Source organism: Protopterus annectens, chromosome 2.part0, assembly GCF_019279795.1.
Source record: "Protopterus annectens isolate FY-2018-M chromosome 2.part0, PAN1.0, whole genome shotgun sequence".
In the NCBI taxonomy this organism is placed as follows: domain Eukaryota; kingdom Metazoa; phylum Chordata; order Ceratodontiformes; family Protopteridae; genus Protopterus; species Protopterus annectens.
Window position 1 is genome coordinate 1,795,026,306 of NC_056728.1, and position 16,200 is coordinate 1,795,042,505.

At 40.8% G+C, this 16,200-nt stretch overlaps 1 protein-coding gene across 3 annotated transcripts in view; it reads left to right on the plus strand.

Moving 5' to 3' along the window:
- The window catches only part of ATP13A2 (ATPase cation transporting 13A2), a 2,158,003-nt gene that overhangs the window by 699,561 nt on the left and 1,442,242 nt on the right, over positions 1-16,200 (plus strand). The gene's annotated exons all lie outside the window — the stretch shown is intronic.

The window sequence follows — 16,200 nt, forward strand, 5'->3', positions numbered from 1 at the left end:
AACAGGCATGTGTATCTTTTTACAGTGCAGTAGGGATATATTTTTTCAGGTATGTAGATATGCATCTGTTACCACTACAAGGGATCTATTTTTATTGGTAAAAGGGTAATTTTGCACACCTGTGCTATGATTTTGATAGCCTTCTGCTATGAGTTTGAAAGCTGAGAGGTTGAGATATAGCTGCACCTTACGCATTCATAGGGACAAATACTGCTATCTGTAGTAAGTCTTTTAAAATGTGCTTCAGCAGTTGGCTGAACACTGCATCCTGCTCGTTGACCTGAAGAAATATTTTTTTTTTTATGTAGCAGAAATGTGATGCATTCATTCATCAAAATCACTGTAAATACCAAATCTAAGTTGTGTTTATAAGAACTTACAGTTGTGTGACATTCAGACTTCTGTTGGGCACTTTGAACAGCTTTTAGTTAAACAGTAACCGTATACGTTGAACAGCTTAGGTGAGATGATGTTCTGACAAGTCAGTTTTCACTGGATTAGTACATCACAGTATAACTGCAGTGGTGGTGCTGTGGTAGCATTGTCGCCTCACAGTAAGACATTGTCCTGTTCGATTCTCAACTAAAGCGTCTTCTGTGTGGAGACATGCGTGAATGGGCGTACCTTCGTTGAAGGTTGTGCATCAGGGCTGGCAACTCGGTACGTAAAAATCTACTGCCACTCATTAGCGGACCGGAGTTCCGCTGTGGCGACCCCTAACCGGGAAAAGCTGAAAGATACAACAAGTACATCACAGTATACTACAGTTGTCATGTAACTTACTTGAAGGCATGGGTAATGCTGTAGGTGACAGACTATTCTGAAGTATACCTTTCAACAGTTGCTGCACGCTGTCTTGACAAATGGAGGATTCCTGCTAAATCTCCAAGATAGGCTCTGGCAAGAACACACACTGAAAGTTGCTCAAGTGCACCCCTGACTTGGGACCTCTTTGTTCTGCTGAACTCGAGATTATTACCTAGTATTCTAGGACAAAAAGATAGGATATTTTACAAGCTGTTAATCATATTATATGGCTACTGAATTTATAATCTGTTCTGAGCATTCCAAGACTAGACCCATAGTAAGAATATACTTTACATGTTGCTTATGTGCAGTCTTGACATGCGACTGTCTGTGCTACCAAACTCACCCCTGATTTCCATCCTTCAGCAGGATCAGAAGACCATTTACAAAATGCTTGAGATGCAGCCCTGAACTCTGAGCTGTGAGCTTCATTTGCTGACAGAATGAGGAACTCGAGTATTCCTGGAGATGGTCGTATCTATCCTGAATATAAAAAGCCAAGCAAGGTTTAGTAGAAAGATTTTTTATTAATGTGTAGCCATCCACAGAAATGAAATAACTTTTCTAACTCAGCAGTGACACTGTTTAACATAGTAATCCGAGCAGCACAGGTGGACTGCAAGGTTATTTTCACTTTAGACAAAGTGGTGCTGCTGAGTATTCCCTGAGATGCTTTTTTCATTCTGCCTCCTTGTGAAATATCAACACTGGGCATTCATCAAGGTATTTAAATACCCTTTGCAATGTGCAAGCTCAGTTCTTCATTATCAGCTTTTTATACCTTGCTAACCACTTAGTTTGACTAATATCACTACAGTGTGTTCACATTTAGCACGCTTACATTTCCCTTAAGGAATAAATCACAGGGATGTACCTTCAGGAAAGTTTTGCCTACAAGCTAGTTAGAGTTAACAGGTACTTTACCTGTTATGTACCTCTGTAGTCATAATACATTACAATAATATAGAGTGCACTACTGGAGTATTACATGTTGTTTATTGTCTCCACTGTCTCAGTGACATTTTGTGTTATCTGCCAAGGTAACCCAGTACTGGCCAGCTTTCCAAGAGCTCAGACTCCTCTATCTCTTCCTATGGCAGCTGATTACCTGAGCATATCTGAGAAGGAAGCCTTCAGCTGTCACAAGGAAGTGCATGTTCAGTCTTTCTTTCATCCAAGGAGGAAAGTCGTTTGACTCTTCACAGTATCCATTGCTGATCTTTCCAGCTTACTCCTCCAATAAGAGACATTTGGGGACCCCTTCATCTTATTTTATTATTAGATTTATTATTCTTTCTGGGGTTTTTTCCTTCAAATACCTTTATTGAATTACTTGTGACATAGACAAATTTACATTCTTATAAAAGTAATCAAACTATATTAACATAACATTATACTTTACATATATTGCTATACATCATATAATCTAAGCAATATTACATAAATTATTCATGTTTTTATTTATTTATTTATCTTCTAAACCTAGCTATGAAAATAGAATTGCAGCAGATAGTAAAGACAACCACAAGGCCTTCTATAGTTATGTAAAGAATCTCCACGGCAATACCCAGATTTGCTCTGAGCTACTGCACAATGGTACCTCCTATACCGAGCCAACAGATATTGCTACTATACTGGCCGACAGATTCAGTCGCAACTTTATCCATCTACCCCCCCCCCCCCAAAAGGACCAATCACAATACCAGTAGATTGCCAGGCACCCGGTATTACTGCTGCACAGGTTAAAACAGCACTGTCCAAGGCCAAGAGTACAGCTTCTATGGGACCTGACAATACCCCTGGCTGTGTTCTACATGAACTACAAAGTGAACTGGCATCTCACCTATGTGCCCTGTTCAACCACAGCCTCACCTCAGGCTTTGTCCCTACCGAATGGCGCACTGCTACAGTCATCTCTCTCCACAAAGGAGGAGTGACTTCAGACTCTGGGGAACTATCGTCCCATTAGCCTGATGAGTCTAATAAACAAGGATATAGGGAATCTCCAAACTCTGGATCCCACACAGTTTGGTTTTGTGAAGGGTAGATCATGCCTGCTCAACTTGGTTGACTTCTTTGAGTCAGTCACCAGAGCTGTGGATGAAGGCAAGGTGGTTCATACAGCCTACCTTGATCTGGCCAAGGTCTTTAATACCATTCCCCACTCAGGAATCATAGAAAAACTCGCTAAGCTAGGCATCAACCCTTATATCACTAGGTGGGTTGCAAACTGGCTCACAGATAAAATCAACAGTGTGAAAGTAGCCGACTCCAAGTCGGACTGCCGACCAGTCATGAGTGCAGTCCCACAGGGTTCGGTCCTGGGTCCTCTCCTGTTTGGTATCTATTTCTCTGAAGTCCAGGCCAACACAAAGGGACTCTGGCTGACAAAGTTCGCAGACGATTGCAAGTTGGGAGCTATTATTAACTACCCAAGTGATGATGACATCCTACAGAAAGGCCTCATTGAGACCAACAACTGGTGTCATGGCCTTAAGCTCAATGCCAAAAAATGTGTCGTCATCCCCTTTAAGAAAAACCTGGTTCTCATGAATTACCACATCGATGGTAGTCCACTGAACATAGAAGGCGTTGTATAACTCACCCAGTTTGGATTTGTAAAAGGCAGATCCTGCCTCTTAAACCTGGTTGACTTCTTTGAGTCAGTCACTAGTGCCATCGACGAGGGCAAGGCTGTCCACACTGCCTACTTGCACTTGGCTAAAGCCTTTGACACAATACCACACTCTGGCATCATAGACAAGCTCAGCAGCCTAAATGTAAATCCATATGTCACAAGATGGGTAGCAAACTGGCTAAAAAACAGAACCCATAAGGTCAAAATTGCTGGAGCCATGTCAGACTCAAAACCAGTCACAAGTGGTGTCCCACAGGGCTCAGTCCTGGGACCGCTCTTATTCGGCATTTACTTCTCAGATGTGAAAGCAAATATGGGAGGATTATGGCTGACAAAGTTTGCAGATGACTGCAAACTGGGTGCCATAGTCGATTCACCTGCTGACACACACATCCTACAGAAAGGTCTCACTGAAACGGACAACTGGTGCGGAATCATGGCCTCAAACTTAACGCCAAAAATGTATAGTCATCCCCTTTGGGAAAAACAAAGTACCCACAAATTATCACATAGACAATAACCCACTGAGTACGGAAGAAGTAATCAGAGACCTGGGGACTCAAGTTGATAGTGACCTCTCCTTTGACAACCATGTTGCCAAAGTGGTCAGAAAGACTTTCTACCTTGCCCATCTCATCATGAAGGGATTCTCATCCAGATCAAAGGAGGTCATTGCACCTCTATATTCCTCCCTTATCAGGCCCATGATTGAATATAATGCTCCATTTGGGATGTACCTCACCCGGCACATACAACAACTGGAAAGACCCCAGAAGTACCTCACCAAGAGGATCATGGGACTCAAACATATGCCTTATCCAGCTAGATTAAAGAAACTCCAGCTCTATTCAGTAGCATACCGCCTGCTCAGAGGTGATTTTGTGCCTAACATATAAGGCCATGTCCAACCAAGAACTGATGGACATGCTCCATCTCAAAAAATCCAAATCCACCAGAACCACGCGAGCTAAGGATTTCAACCTCTGCACAAATATAAATAAGACATGCTGGAGGGATAGATTCATAACACAGAGGTTACCTGTACTCTGGAACAAAATCCCAGTTCATGTGAGACAGAGCCCTTCATTGGCACTGTTCAAGAAAAATCTTGATGCATGGATGGGAGATCGTAAGTTTACCCCGGGAGTCACCTCAGTGTCACTACTAGACAGAGGTATAGTATACTAAATAATGGGGTCCCACATGTGTCACTACTAGAGAGGTGCAGCTATATAATACGGGGTGGCGAAAGCTACATCACTATTGGCTAGGCTTGTAAATGCCCCAGGGCAGATAGCCTAGTACACTACTATGAAACTATGAAACTATAAGAGATCTGGGAACACAGGTTGACAGCAACTTCTCTTTCGACCACCACATTGCCACTGTGGTCATAAAGTCCTTCTATGAGGCACATGTCAACTAAGGGTTTTGCATCCAGGTGGAAAGGTCATTTTCTCCCTCTACTCTTGCCTCATTAGGCCAGTCATTGAGTACGCTGCCCCATTTGGCATGTACCTCACTAAACACCTGCAACAACTGGAGAGGCCGCAAAAGTATCTCACAAAGAGGATTCTAGGCCTTAAACATTTGTCCTATATGGACAGACTCAAAAAAAACTCCAACTATTCTCTGTCTCATATTGCCTACTTAGAGGCAATTTCTGCTTAACTTACAAAGCCATGTCTGACCCAGATCTGTTAGAAATGCTGCATCTAAAGAAATCCCAATCCATCCGCACCACATGCTCCAGAGACCTCATCCTCATTACCACAATCAACAAAACATGCTGTTTGGGACAGGTTCATAACCCAGAGACTGCCCATGCTATGGAACAGACTTCCATTACATGTCAAGCAGAGCACCTCACTGGTCTTTTCAAGAGAAATCTTGATGAGTGGATGGGAAATAGAAAATTCACCCCAGGGATCATTCCGGTGGCTTTACTCAACAGAGGTACTGGGAGCTAAGGTCAGGAGGCACGATGCCAGGGTAATCCTATGGACTAGGCTTGTAAAGACTCCAGGGCCATTAGCCTAGTACATACCTATGAACTTATAACATTTTTTGAGTGGGAAGGTCCGACTAGGACAGAGCCTATTTTCACTGGAGGCCTGGGGAGAAACACTGTAGATGCATGTCTTTATAATGTTGGAGGAAACTGGAGTACCTGAAGAAAACCCATGCAAATGCAGAGAGAACATGCAAACTCCACACAGAAGGTATCCCAGCCGAGAATTGAACCGGAGAACCTCTTGCTGTGAGGCGACAGTGTTAACCGCTGTACCACTGCGCTGCCCAGAATGTGATGGAGATGCTGGGGATTGAACCGAGGAACGCATAAATGCAAAGCATGCGCTCTACCACTGAGGTACAGCCCCTTAAACAAGAAACATCTTTATTTAAACCATCACTTACTGCATAGGCAATCACACATTTATATAAATGAAAACAAACCACACTGACGCATTCCTCGTCGCAAGCATTTTACATCACAAACTGTACTGACACACTCCCAGTTGCAAACATTATACATCACTTATAATCTACCAAATCTTTGTCACTCAGTCATTACATAGCTCTATGTTTCTATGATTATTAAAAAATATTTATTTTGATATTTTATTTCTGTCAGTGTTTACTGTAATTCCTGTGGGAATTGATGCTTGTGGCAGTGTTTGACTTCTGTCTTTGACAAATGCTTGTTTTTACCATTTCTCCGGAAACTTTCAGTGCTTATTTCAGAAGTGCAGCATGTATGTGTGCTTTTAAGACACTAGAGGCATGTCTTTACTGTTAACTCTGTTTTATTTTTATCTTTTGATAGGAAATGGTGCAGAACTTAGATTTTTCAGCATTTATACATTGTTTATACGTACAACTCCACTGTGAGTTTAACATAGGATTGCAGTTTTACTGTGAATGAAGTTATTTGAATGTACTGTGGAGATTTTAATCTCTCTGACAAGAAAATGGTTTTAAATCACTGTTGAATGCAATTTTATGACAGTTTAATGTGGGAAGTGTGGTGAGCTAATTATTAACACTGGCTTGACACCATGCCTCTCAACCTCTTAGCACAAGAAGTATGGACAAAGCTTAAAATAATGGGGGGCACAAAGCTCCAAAAAAAGAGACATTTTAAATATTGCTCTTATAAACTTAGAAAGTCGGTAGATTAACAGGATTTGTGTTAACGTGCAATTTCCTATGGATCTGAAGTATGAAACTCATATGCATGCCATTATTTAGTGACATCAGTCCTCAGTGTTTTGACAGAAATCCATACATTTTATGAGGAACAAACCAAAAATATCGGGCAAAAATCTGGACATTCTGCGAAAATCTAGAAAGTTGAGAGGTATGCCTGACACGTTGGCTACTTTGGTGTTTGAACTTTGTGCTGAACATTCTTTAACTTCTGTCAGTTGTATAATAATTCTAAACACGTTTCAAACATTTTGGGGATTATACCACAGATTGGCACCATTTAGTTGTCTGGAAACATACTTATTACCTGAAACTTAGTGTGATAACATTATCCAGTATTATCAGTTGATTATCTTGGTTAGTGTTCTCTTCTCTGACTTGATGGATCTTTACTCTGGCATCCCTCCTCCAAATAAAATCTGGTTGCATATGAAAAGAGAAAGCAAAATAAAAATTAAAAACTATGCCTCCGCCCATGGTTAGTGATTTAATCTGGGCCACTGCTCAGCCTGCAAACCACTTAACTTTTGCCCTTTCTACATCTAGTGTAGCTTTGCTGGCCACTATGGAATAGGGGTTAGACACATCCTTCGGGACTGTTTCAGTACCTGATGTGGGTATGGCAGAACCTTTGGGATAAAAGACCCCTTGCTGGACATAATACTCAGTCCCCAGGTAGTCTGTCTAGTAGTGAAGTTCACAAGAAAAAAAAACAGAAGCTTCATCTTGCAGCTGATGATCAGATGATACCTGTTTTTATAAGGCTGACATGGTTTCCTTGGTTAAGAATGTTCTGCAGACAGCTAATTCTGATGGTTGTGTTCCCATACATATCTCTAGTACTAGTTTGGCTAGTGACCTTTTGTTTTATAGAATGAGGAGTCTGAGGAGGACAGTGGTGATTTCCTAGTAGACCCTGCATCTAGTCACTGATTCTTCGGAAGGTGAACCTAGCTCAGGTCCAACAAGTGTTCACTTTTCCTTAGATAATTGCTAGATTAAGTGGTGTGTTTGCTTGAAAGTAATCAGGAACTTCCCCAAGCTAGGCAGGGAATTTGACCTTGTAGAGGATGAGATGCCCATTCTGTGGTTACCCTCCCATCAGCCATGAAAGATGTTTATAAAGTTGCCTTGTAGGATACCAGTATCTATTGTAGCAGTCCCTAAAAAGACTCAGAGAAAATACAGGGTCTCCTTGGATATGACTAGTCTCTCTCTCTCATTTAATTACTGACTCAACTGAGGTATCCACAATTACCTGATAAAATAAGTCATTGGCTTCATCTGTCCACTGATAAGAGAAACATTTTTAACCTTTGGGGCAAAAGATTGTCTCTTGTTAGTAATCTAGCTTTTAGAATGTTAAATTATCAAGGCTATATGTGGAAATATATTACAGTTTGGATAATTTTGCTGCAACCTTATCTGCAGAGAAAAATCTTACATGATAACTTGTTTCTAATTTGCACCAGGTTTCAAAACCTGCTTTGAGAAGTGTGCTTGAATGTGCAGATACAGTCTCTAGAAATACTGCTGCTGCTTCTGTTGTGTTAAAACAATGTCTGGATACATAATCAGAAATTTTCTGATTATTTAAAAGCTGAAATTTTGGGTATATCTTGATTTTCTGAATTGATGTTTGGGCTTGATATTAAACAGATCCTCAAACAGTGGGATAATGGAGGCAAATTAATACATGGGGTATCCAAGATGTTTCATATACCCAAGTTCTGCCTAAACATGGTGCCTTTCTTCAAGGACCAGAGCAAAAATCCTAGCCAAACAGAAGTCATATATCTAAAAGGAAATGGCAGGAGGATAATCCTTCAAAACCAAACAAGAGGGGTTCCTTTCTGAAAAAGGATCAACCCCTTGCAAATGAATGACTATGCCAAGTCACAGAGCAACCCTACCCACCCTCCAGCCCTTCTTCATTCTCTTCCTCCTTTCCCCAGGCTCTATCAGCCCTGCAGCCTGACTGCAAACAGTCTCATACAAATGGATTATGAGAGTAATTCAGAGAGGATACACTTGGCAGTAAATAGAAAATCCTCTGCTTTCAGAGGAATTCCCCCATATCTACCAGACCAGACAGAGATGTTTCCTGCCATACCTCCATCAAATGGTAGAAGTAGAGGTTATAGAACCAAAGCCTGTGATATGCAAAAAGGCAAATGATTTTACTGCAGAATCTTTTTGGTACAAAAAAGGAGCACTCCTAGAACCCGTCCTAGAGTTGTGCTTTCTGAACATCTTTGTAAAAATTCTGAAATTCAGAATGCTCCCCTTACAGTTGGTCCTAGTGTTGCTTCTAGACCACTGTTTTGTGGTGAATCTAGATATCAAGGATGCTTATCATATTCCTGTTGCTCCTAGTTTCAGGAAGTTTTTGAGACTTGCTGTGTCTGGCTTACCTTATAATTTTTCTGCTTTAGGCTATCTACTGCACTTTGAATGTTTAGAAAGTATCTGGCCCCAGTGGTTGCCTGTTGCAGAACTCTACGCATGCACATTTTCCTTATTTAGATGACTTACTGGTTTGTGCAGATTCTGTATTTAGGTGCTTGGAGTCGCATCCCTCCTGTCCCCACCTGTGCTTCAAAGTGAACTTTCAAAAGTCCTTCCTCAAACCTTCTCAACAAATTGTTTTCCTGGGGTGTTGAATAGATACAATAAAAAGGATGGCTTTCCTGCCAGAAGGAAAAGTTCTGACTTGTAGCCTCATCAAGAGAGTTCCTGAAAATTCCAGGCTTCATGGCATCAGTGCCACTAGCAACGCTACACATGAGAAAAATGCAGTGGTAATGTTGGACCCAACACCTTCATCCCATGGATTAAAGGTCTTCACCACATATGGATTCAGGGTCCTCTTCTAGTGGTCACAGACAATGCTGCAGTAATGTGGTACCTGAACAAGCAAAGGTAGTCATGTCCTCTTGCTAGTTGGCAATGAAGGTGTGAGAACTGGCTTCTACAGTATGCTGACTCTTCAAACCTCGTACATTCTTTCACAGCAAAAAAACACATTGGCAGACAGACTAAGCAGATCCTGGACAGACCATCACAAGTGGAAGCTCCATGTAGATGTCTTCTAGGACTTGATCCAGGTGTGGGAAACACCTCAAGTAGATCTGTTCACCTACTTTCTAAACAGATGAAAAACAATTGTTTAAGACATCTTGCAGCCATGCTTAAAAGACAGATGCTTTATCATTCCCATGGTCGGGAATGTTTTTGTATACATTTCCCCACCCTTTCCAGTAATTCTGTAGGTACTTCTAAAGATTCAGAAAGAATTACCAACGATTGTTGTGTTTAATCCCTTTTTGGCCCTGGCAAAGTTGGCTCTGCCTTTTAATGGAATTAGTCAAGGGAAATCACCACAAGCTTCCTCACAGACTGGATCTTTTCACACAACATCGGGGTGAATGATAGGCTCTTGTTCCATGAGGATGTGTAGGAGGTCTTTAAGGAGGCAAGAAAACCTGCAACTACAAAATGTTACTGTTTACAAGTGGTAGAGGTTCTCTAGGTGATGCCTAGCCAATACCAGAGGTCCCGAAAGGGTTTTGATCCCCCTGTGGTTTTGAAATATTTGTGTGAGCTACTTGGAGATGGGTTGATGGGTTGTCATATGCTTCTATCAAAGTGAATCTTGTAACCATCTCAGCTTGTTTGGCCGTGGATCTCATTCTTTCATCTGTTTGTAGTCAGTTTATAAAATTGTTATATGAGACACCTCCTGAAAAGCACATCCCTTGTCCCTGGGATCTCAACCTTGTTCTTGAAAAATTAACCTTTTCTCCTTTTGAACCTGCCTGTCTGGCCAGTTTACATTTCACTACTCGGAAGACTGCTTTACTCATTGCTCTGATCTCTGCAAGAGGAGTCTCTGAGCTGTAAGTTGTCGTGATGGGCCAACCCTGTCTGATTTTTCACAAGGACAGGGTTGTATTATGCACTAATCTATCACTCATTCCTAAATTTTTTTGAATGTACCTTGAATCAAGTCATCAATCTCCCAGTGTTCTGTCCTGATACAAAAACAAAGGAGGAAAGATTTCTACATTGCTTGGATGTGCACTGGCAGCTCAGCTGCTATCTTGACGGAACAGAGCCCTTTGGGAATGCTGAACAGCTGTTTTATCACCCGTAGGGGGTTAAGAAAAGTCAACCTTTCTAAACTATTGCATGATGGTTGGTTGTCTGCTGCTATTGTTTTCTGTTGCTCCCACCATGGTGATCTCTTGCAAGCAAGGTTAAGGATCAATCGACCGGGACCTTATCTTCCTTGATGATGTATTGGAAAGGGGTGGACTCTAGAAGTAGCAGTCTAGTTCTGTGTTCGTATATTCACAAAGCACTGGAAACTGGGTTTCTTTTCAAGGTCCAAAGCAGACTTTGCTAGTGCCTTGCCCCAGGGTCACCCGGATATTTATGCTTCTGCCTCCCGGGTAGGGTAAGCTTTGGGAATAAATGCAGCTGAGGCAGTGGGAATGATAAAGTACTGTTGCAGAAGTTCTACTTACCTGTGAGAGTAGATCTTCAAATTCCTCACTGCATCAGTGGGAGCACCCACCCGCTATCCCCCAGACTGTGCATAGGTGTGGTGGGTTTCAACCACTTTGATTCAGTGGTTGTTGGGTTTGGCTTTTATATGGTATTGTGTTTGGCTGCAGATTTACTCTTGCTAGATTATTCTTGTTTCAGGTACTTTTCTCTCTGCCTTTGTGGAAGTGAAAAACCTTAACTGCCAAACCATTTCTCAAAATTCTAATCGGGTTTCCCAATCTCCCCCTCTCTCATTTTGCTTAACTTCTTCCAATACCCAGAATTTATAATCCGCTGTCTTGCATGTTAAAAGATGTCTGTACAGAGCGTTGTTTTCATTTTTCCTGTTTGTCGTAAATGTGCTCATAAATCCGTACTCTTAAATTACGCTCCGTCTTCCTAACATAATATGCCCAGCATACTGTACAGTATGCTAGGTATACCACTCCTGTTGTGCAACAACTGGAATAAGACTTACTATTAACTCTACAAGAAATACTGGGTATGTGTAATTCTTTCATCCCAGCTATGAAGGGGCATTGGGAACACCTACCACATTTGAAGGTACCAAGTTTTGGACTTGCCCCTTCACTGTGGGTTCCCTTTTTCTTTTCTAATATAGTCTTTAGGTTGTAATTTCTTTTGAAACTATACCAGAGGGGTTTCTGAAAAAATTCACCCTTGGTGAGCATCCTCCTAAACATATCCCAGGTGGTGTTAATACATTTTTTTATCCATCCAATATTAGCATGGTATGTAAATGTCAAATAGGGTAATGTTGGTACAACTTGTTCCATTCCCATCAAACTCTTTTTAACACCTTGTATGTCCCCACCAGTCAGTAAAGGTAGGTACGTAGATCCCCTTCCTTGTATAATTTTATTTTTAATGAAGTTGATTAGGTGGTCCGCATACTCTCTTTCACTAAAAGTGTGTACATATTCAATTTCGTTAATAAAATCTGTTTTATCCGAGGTCATTCTTGCAATTCTAATCATTTGTCTTTTAACAATATTCCATTTCAGTGTATACAGATGGTCACTATCATAGTGCAAATACGAGTTAGAAAAACATTCTTTCCTATACACATCAGACCTAAGTACCTTGTTGGTGTAGTCTTTGACTAGCTTAACATCAAGATAATAGGTTTCATCTATACCAAGCTCATGTGTAAAATCTAGAAACCCGGTTGTGCGATTCAGATATTCTATAAAAACTGGAATCAACTCTTCAGTTCCCTGCCATAAAATGAATATATCATCCAGAAATCTATAATAGCCAAGTATGTATTTATTAAATTCTGAATTAAATACAAAATGTTTTTCCCAGTGTAACATAATGTTCGCATAAATGGGGGCACAGGCAGACCCCTTGGCAATCCCATCTAGCTGGTGGTATAGTTCTCCCTGAAAATAAATATAATTATATTTCAGTACCATTTCCATATTTTCTAGGGTTAGTCTGAACTCATCTGGTGTTAGAAACCCAAATTCCACCAGCATCTCCTTAAACCATGTTAAACCAACTTTGTGAGGTATAGTCGAAAATAAATCTTTTACGTCATTGGTTAAAAATATGACATTATCTTTATATTCGGTGGTTACAATTTTAAGAAAATCCCATGAATCGATAAGAATATGTGGATATCTAGAATAGAAACACTTCAATTTTGTATCCAAATAAATTGCTAGCGGTTGTGTTTTTGATCCTTAGGAAGTAACAATGGGTCTTAAAGGTGGGTTTTCTACCCCTTGTGTATTTTGGGGATCCCAAAAATAGTCAGAATTACTGGCCTAGGTACCCGCAAGAACTGGTATAACTGCATATCCATCAGCCCTTGAAGTAAATTATCCTCCAGGGTTAAATCCGTTTTCTTATAGGAGATGTTAAGTTCGTTTCTAGATACCGTAACATACCTATTGTCAGAATTCAGTATATCCAGCATTTTAGCTGTATAATTCCATTGTTCCATTAGGGAGGGAGTCTATTCCATAGAAGGGGGAGTCTCTGGGACACAAATGTGTCCCGCCAACAAGTCCTGTTGATGTCACAGACCAGGTTGGGATCATGCATGTGGGTTACTCGAGTGGAGCTTGACTTGCGTATATGCTGTAGTCACATCAAGGTGGGGTCTGAGATTGCTTTGTATGCCAGACTGAGGTCACCTCTGAGGAGTCTGTATGAGACTGAGCAGAGGGACAGGGCTTTTAGCCTACCTGTGTAGGGTAGATGTTTGATGTCCTGGATTCTTCTGGTGTGGAACCTCTGTGGTCTCTAGCTGCTGTATGTGCTTCATGAGGTACATGCCGAAAGGGGCATTGTACCGAATAATGGGCCCTGTAAGGGAAGACTACAGGGATGTTATAACCTCTTTGTCCCTGGATGAGATACCCTTACTAATGAGGCGGGCCATGTAGAAAGCTTTCCATACAGTGGAGGCAACATGGTGGTCAAAAGTCAGTTTGCTATCAACCTGGATGCCCAAGTCCCTCATGACTGATTGCATGCTCAGGACCTTGTTATTAGTGTAATAATTTGTGTGGACGTCACTCTCCCCAAAGCGGATGTTGATGCATTTTTGGCATTCAGTTTGATCCATATTTGTGGCAGCAGTCATTTGTTTGATTGAGACCCTCATGAAGGATGTCCACATCACTAGGGGAATTGATGACAGCACCCAGCTTGCAATCATCTGCAAACTTGGTCAGCCATAGCCCACTGGTTTTGGCCTGCACCTCAGAAAAGTATATCCCAAACAACATTACGGGTTTACTGCTTGAGGTGGCTTCCCCTATTTTGACTAGGTGGGTTCTATCAGTGAGCCAGTTTGCTACCCATTTGGTAACATATGCCTAGTTGAAAGAGTCTATTTGTTATACCCACGTGGGTATAGTATTGAGGGCTTTGGGCAGGTCAGTGTAGGTGGTGTGTATAGTCTTCTCCTCGTCCATGGCTTTGGTGACTGTCTCAAAGAAGTTGACCAAATGTAACAGGCATGACTTCCCCTTTAAACCAAACTGTGTGGGATCGAGTGTTTGGAGGTTGCCATTGTCCTTGTTAATGAGATCCATAATAATCCAATGTCCTTCTATTCCTATGTTGCAGTATTCTAGTTGTGAGATTTCCTGGCCTCGGGCGACTCGTACATTGGCTCCTATACAAAAGCTTCAGCTTGGCTGTTGCAATGTGCGTGGGACGTCAGACGCAAGGCCATAAACCAGGGCCTTAAATGTGACTTCCATATGCACAATCCTCAGAACTTTTCAGCCACAGACTACCTACGCATCGTACGATCGCTCCTTCACAGATGTTGCATCGATAAAGCTAAGTAACCCGTTGGGTTTCTGTTATTTCTTGTTTTGCCAATTGTTATTGCTTAGACTTGGTTGTTGTAGCCTTTAGCTGATGTCAGGTAAAAAAGGAAAGTGTACTATGTATAAAAAGTCGAACTGCCACAGTAGAAAAAATTCTTTATTGCAAGGAGATAGTGCTACATGAGAAAATGTACTTACAAGCTCTGCAGTTCCTGCACATATATGTCCCTGTCCAACATGATGTGTTCAGGGACTTGTGTGTTTGAGTTTTATAACATAATTGCCTTTTAAGTGATTTTTTTTATTTGTAAATGAGAAGTGAGGTCCAGAGTTCGATGCCTTCATGTTATTTAGTACCTAACAATATGTTCCAGTTCTTCCTAAATATATCACAAAATTGACTGACATCACTTGCATATGTAATGGGGAACCTAAGTTTCTCATCCTTGCATATGTAATGGGGAACCTAAGTTTCTCATCCCTGGAGTTTCAGGGTTATCTCTTGTAGTTTGCTCTGAGAAGTAAGGTCTACCCTTCCCATGACATTCTTGATGTATTCCTTCTATGGTGGTGTCTATTTCTGTCTTTATATCCTCTATCAAGTAGTTCTCTTAACACTTCCATAGACCTCTCCAACTCTTTATTTTTACTATGTAATCTTGAGGCTCTCAGGAACTGCCCTTTCATAACATTTTTGCTAACATGTCTTGGATGCATGCTGTTTTTATGTAATATGGAATTATTTCTACTTGGTTTTCTATACAGGCTAGTACCCATCTGCCCTATTTCTGATTTTTTTCATTAGAACATCAAAGAATTCTATCTGTTCATTTAAGTACTTGCAGGTAAATTTTAAAAATGGTGTATGTAGGTACTCTAAGAATCTACTCAGCATCTCTGTTGAGTTTTCCCATAGAAACATGTCATCCACAAAATGTGCTTACCACAGAACATGTTTGCTAAATTCATTTCCCTGTAGTAGAAATGTTTCTTCCCATTGGACTAAACTTAGGTTGGAGTAGCTGTTTGCACAAGCTGTGCCCATAGCTACGCCAACCTTTTGTAGGTAAAAATCTACTTTAAAGACAAAAACATTATTGTCCAAAATTATTTCAAGCAGACTGCATAACAGATTCACTCTATCATTAGAGAAAGCACATTTAGAACATAGCAAGCTCCTAATGTTCTCTATTCCCCACTGATTTGGAATCACTGTGAAAAGTGATGTAATATCTAAGGTTACAAGCAGATACTCTTTGTTTATCGAAATTGTCTTTCGATACAATGTTTGGAGAAATGATTGTGTCTTTCAGTACTGTTTCACACTTTTCAAGCACTGGATGAAGATTATTCTCTACATATATTGACATGGCTTCTATTGCCCAACCTCTACTAGACAATATGGGTCTCATGGGTGGACATATGATATCTTTATGTACCTTGGGAAGGCCATATATAACTTAAATGGTGTGAGTTTCTACATAACATGATTTATTTAAATATTTTAATCAAATTTGTAGTCAGCAAGTCAAACGGCAATCCTGTCTATAACATATTTTTCTATATATACTGATATACAGGTATAGGTTTCATAGTCATTCAGTAGTTTCATCACTTGCTGGATGTAAAATTCCCTATCCATAATCACAGTTCCCCCTCCTTTATCTGCGGGTCTAATTT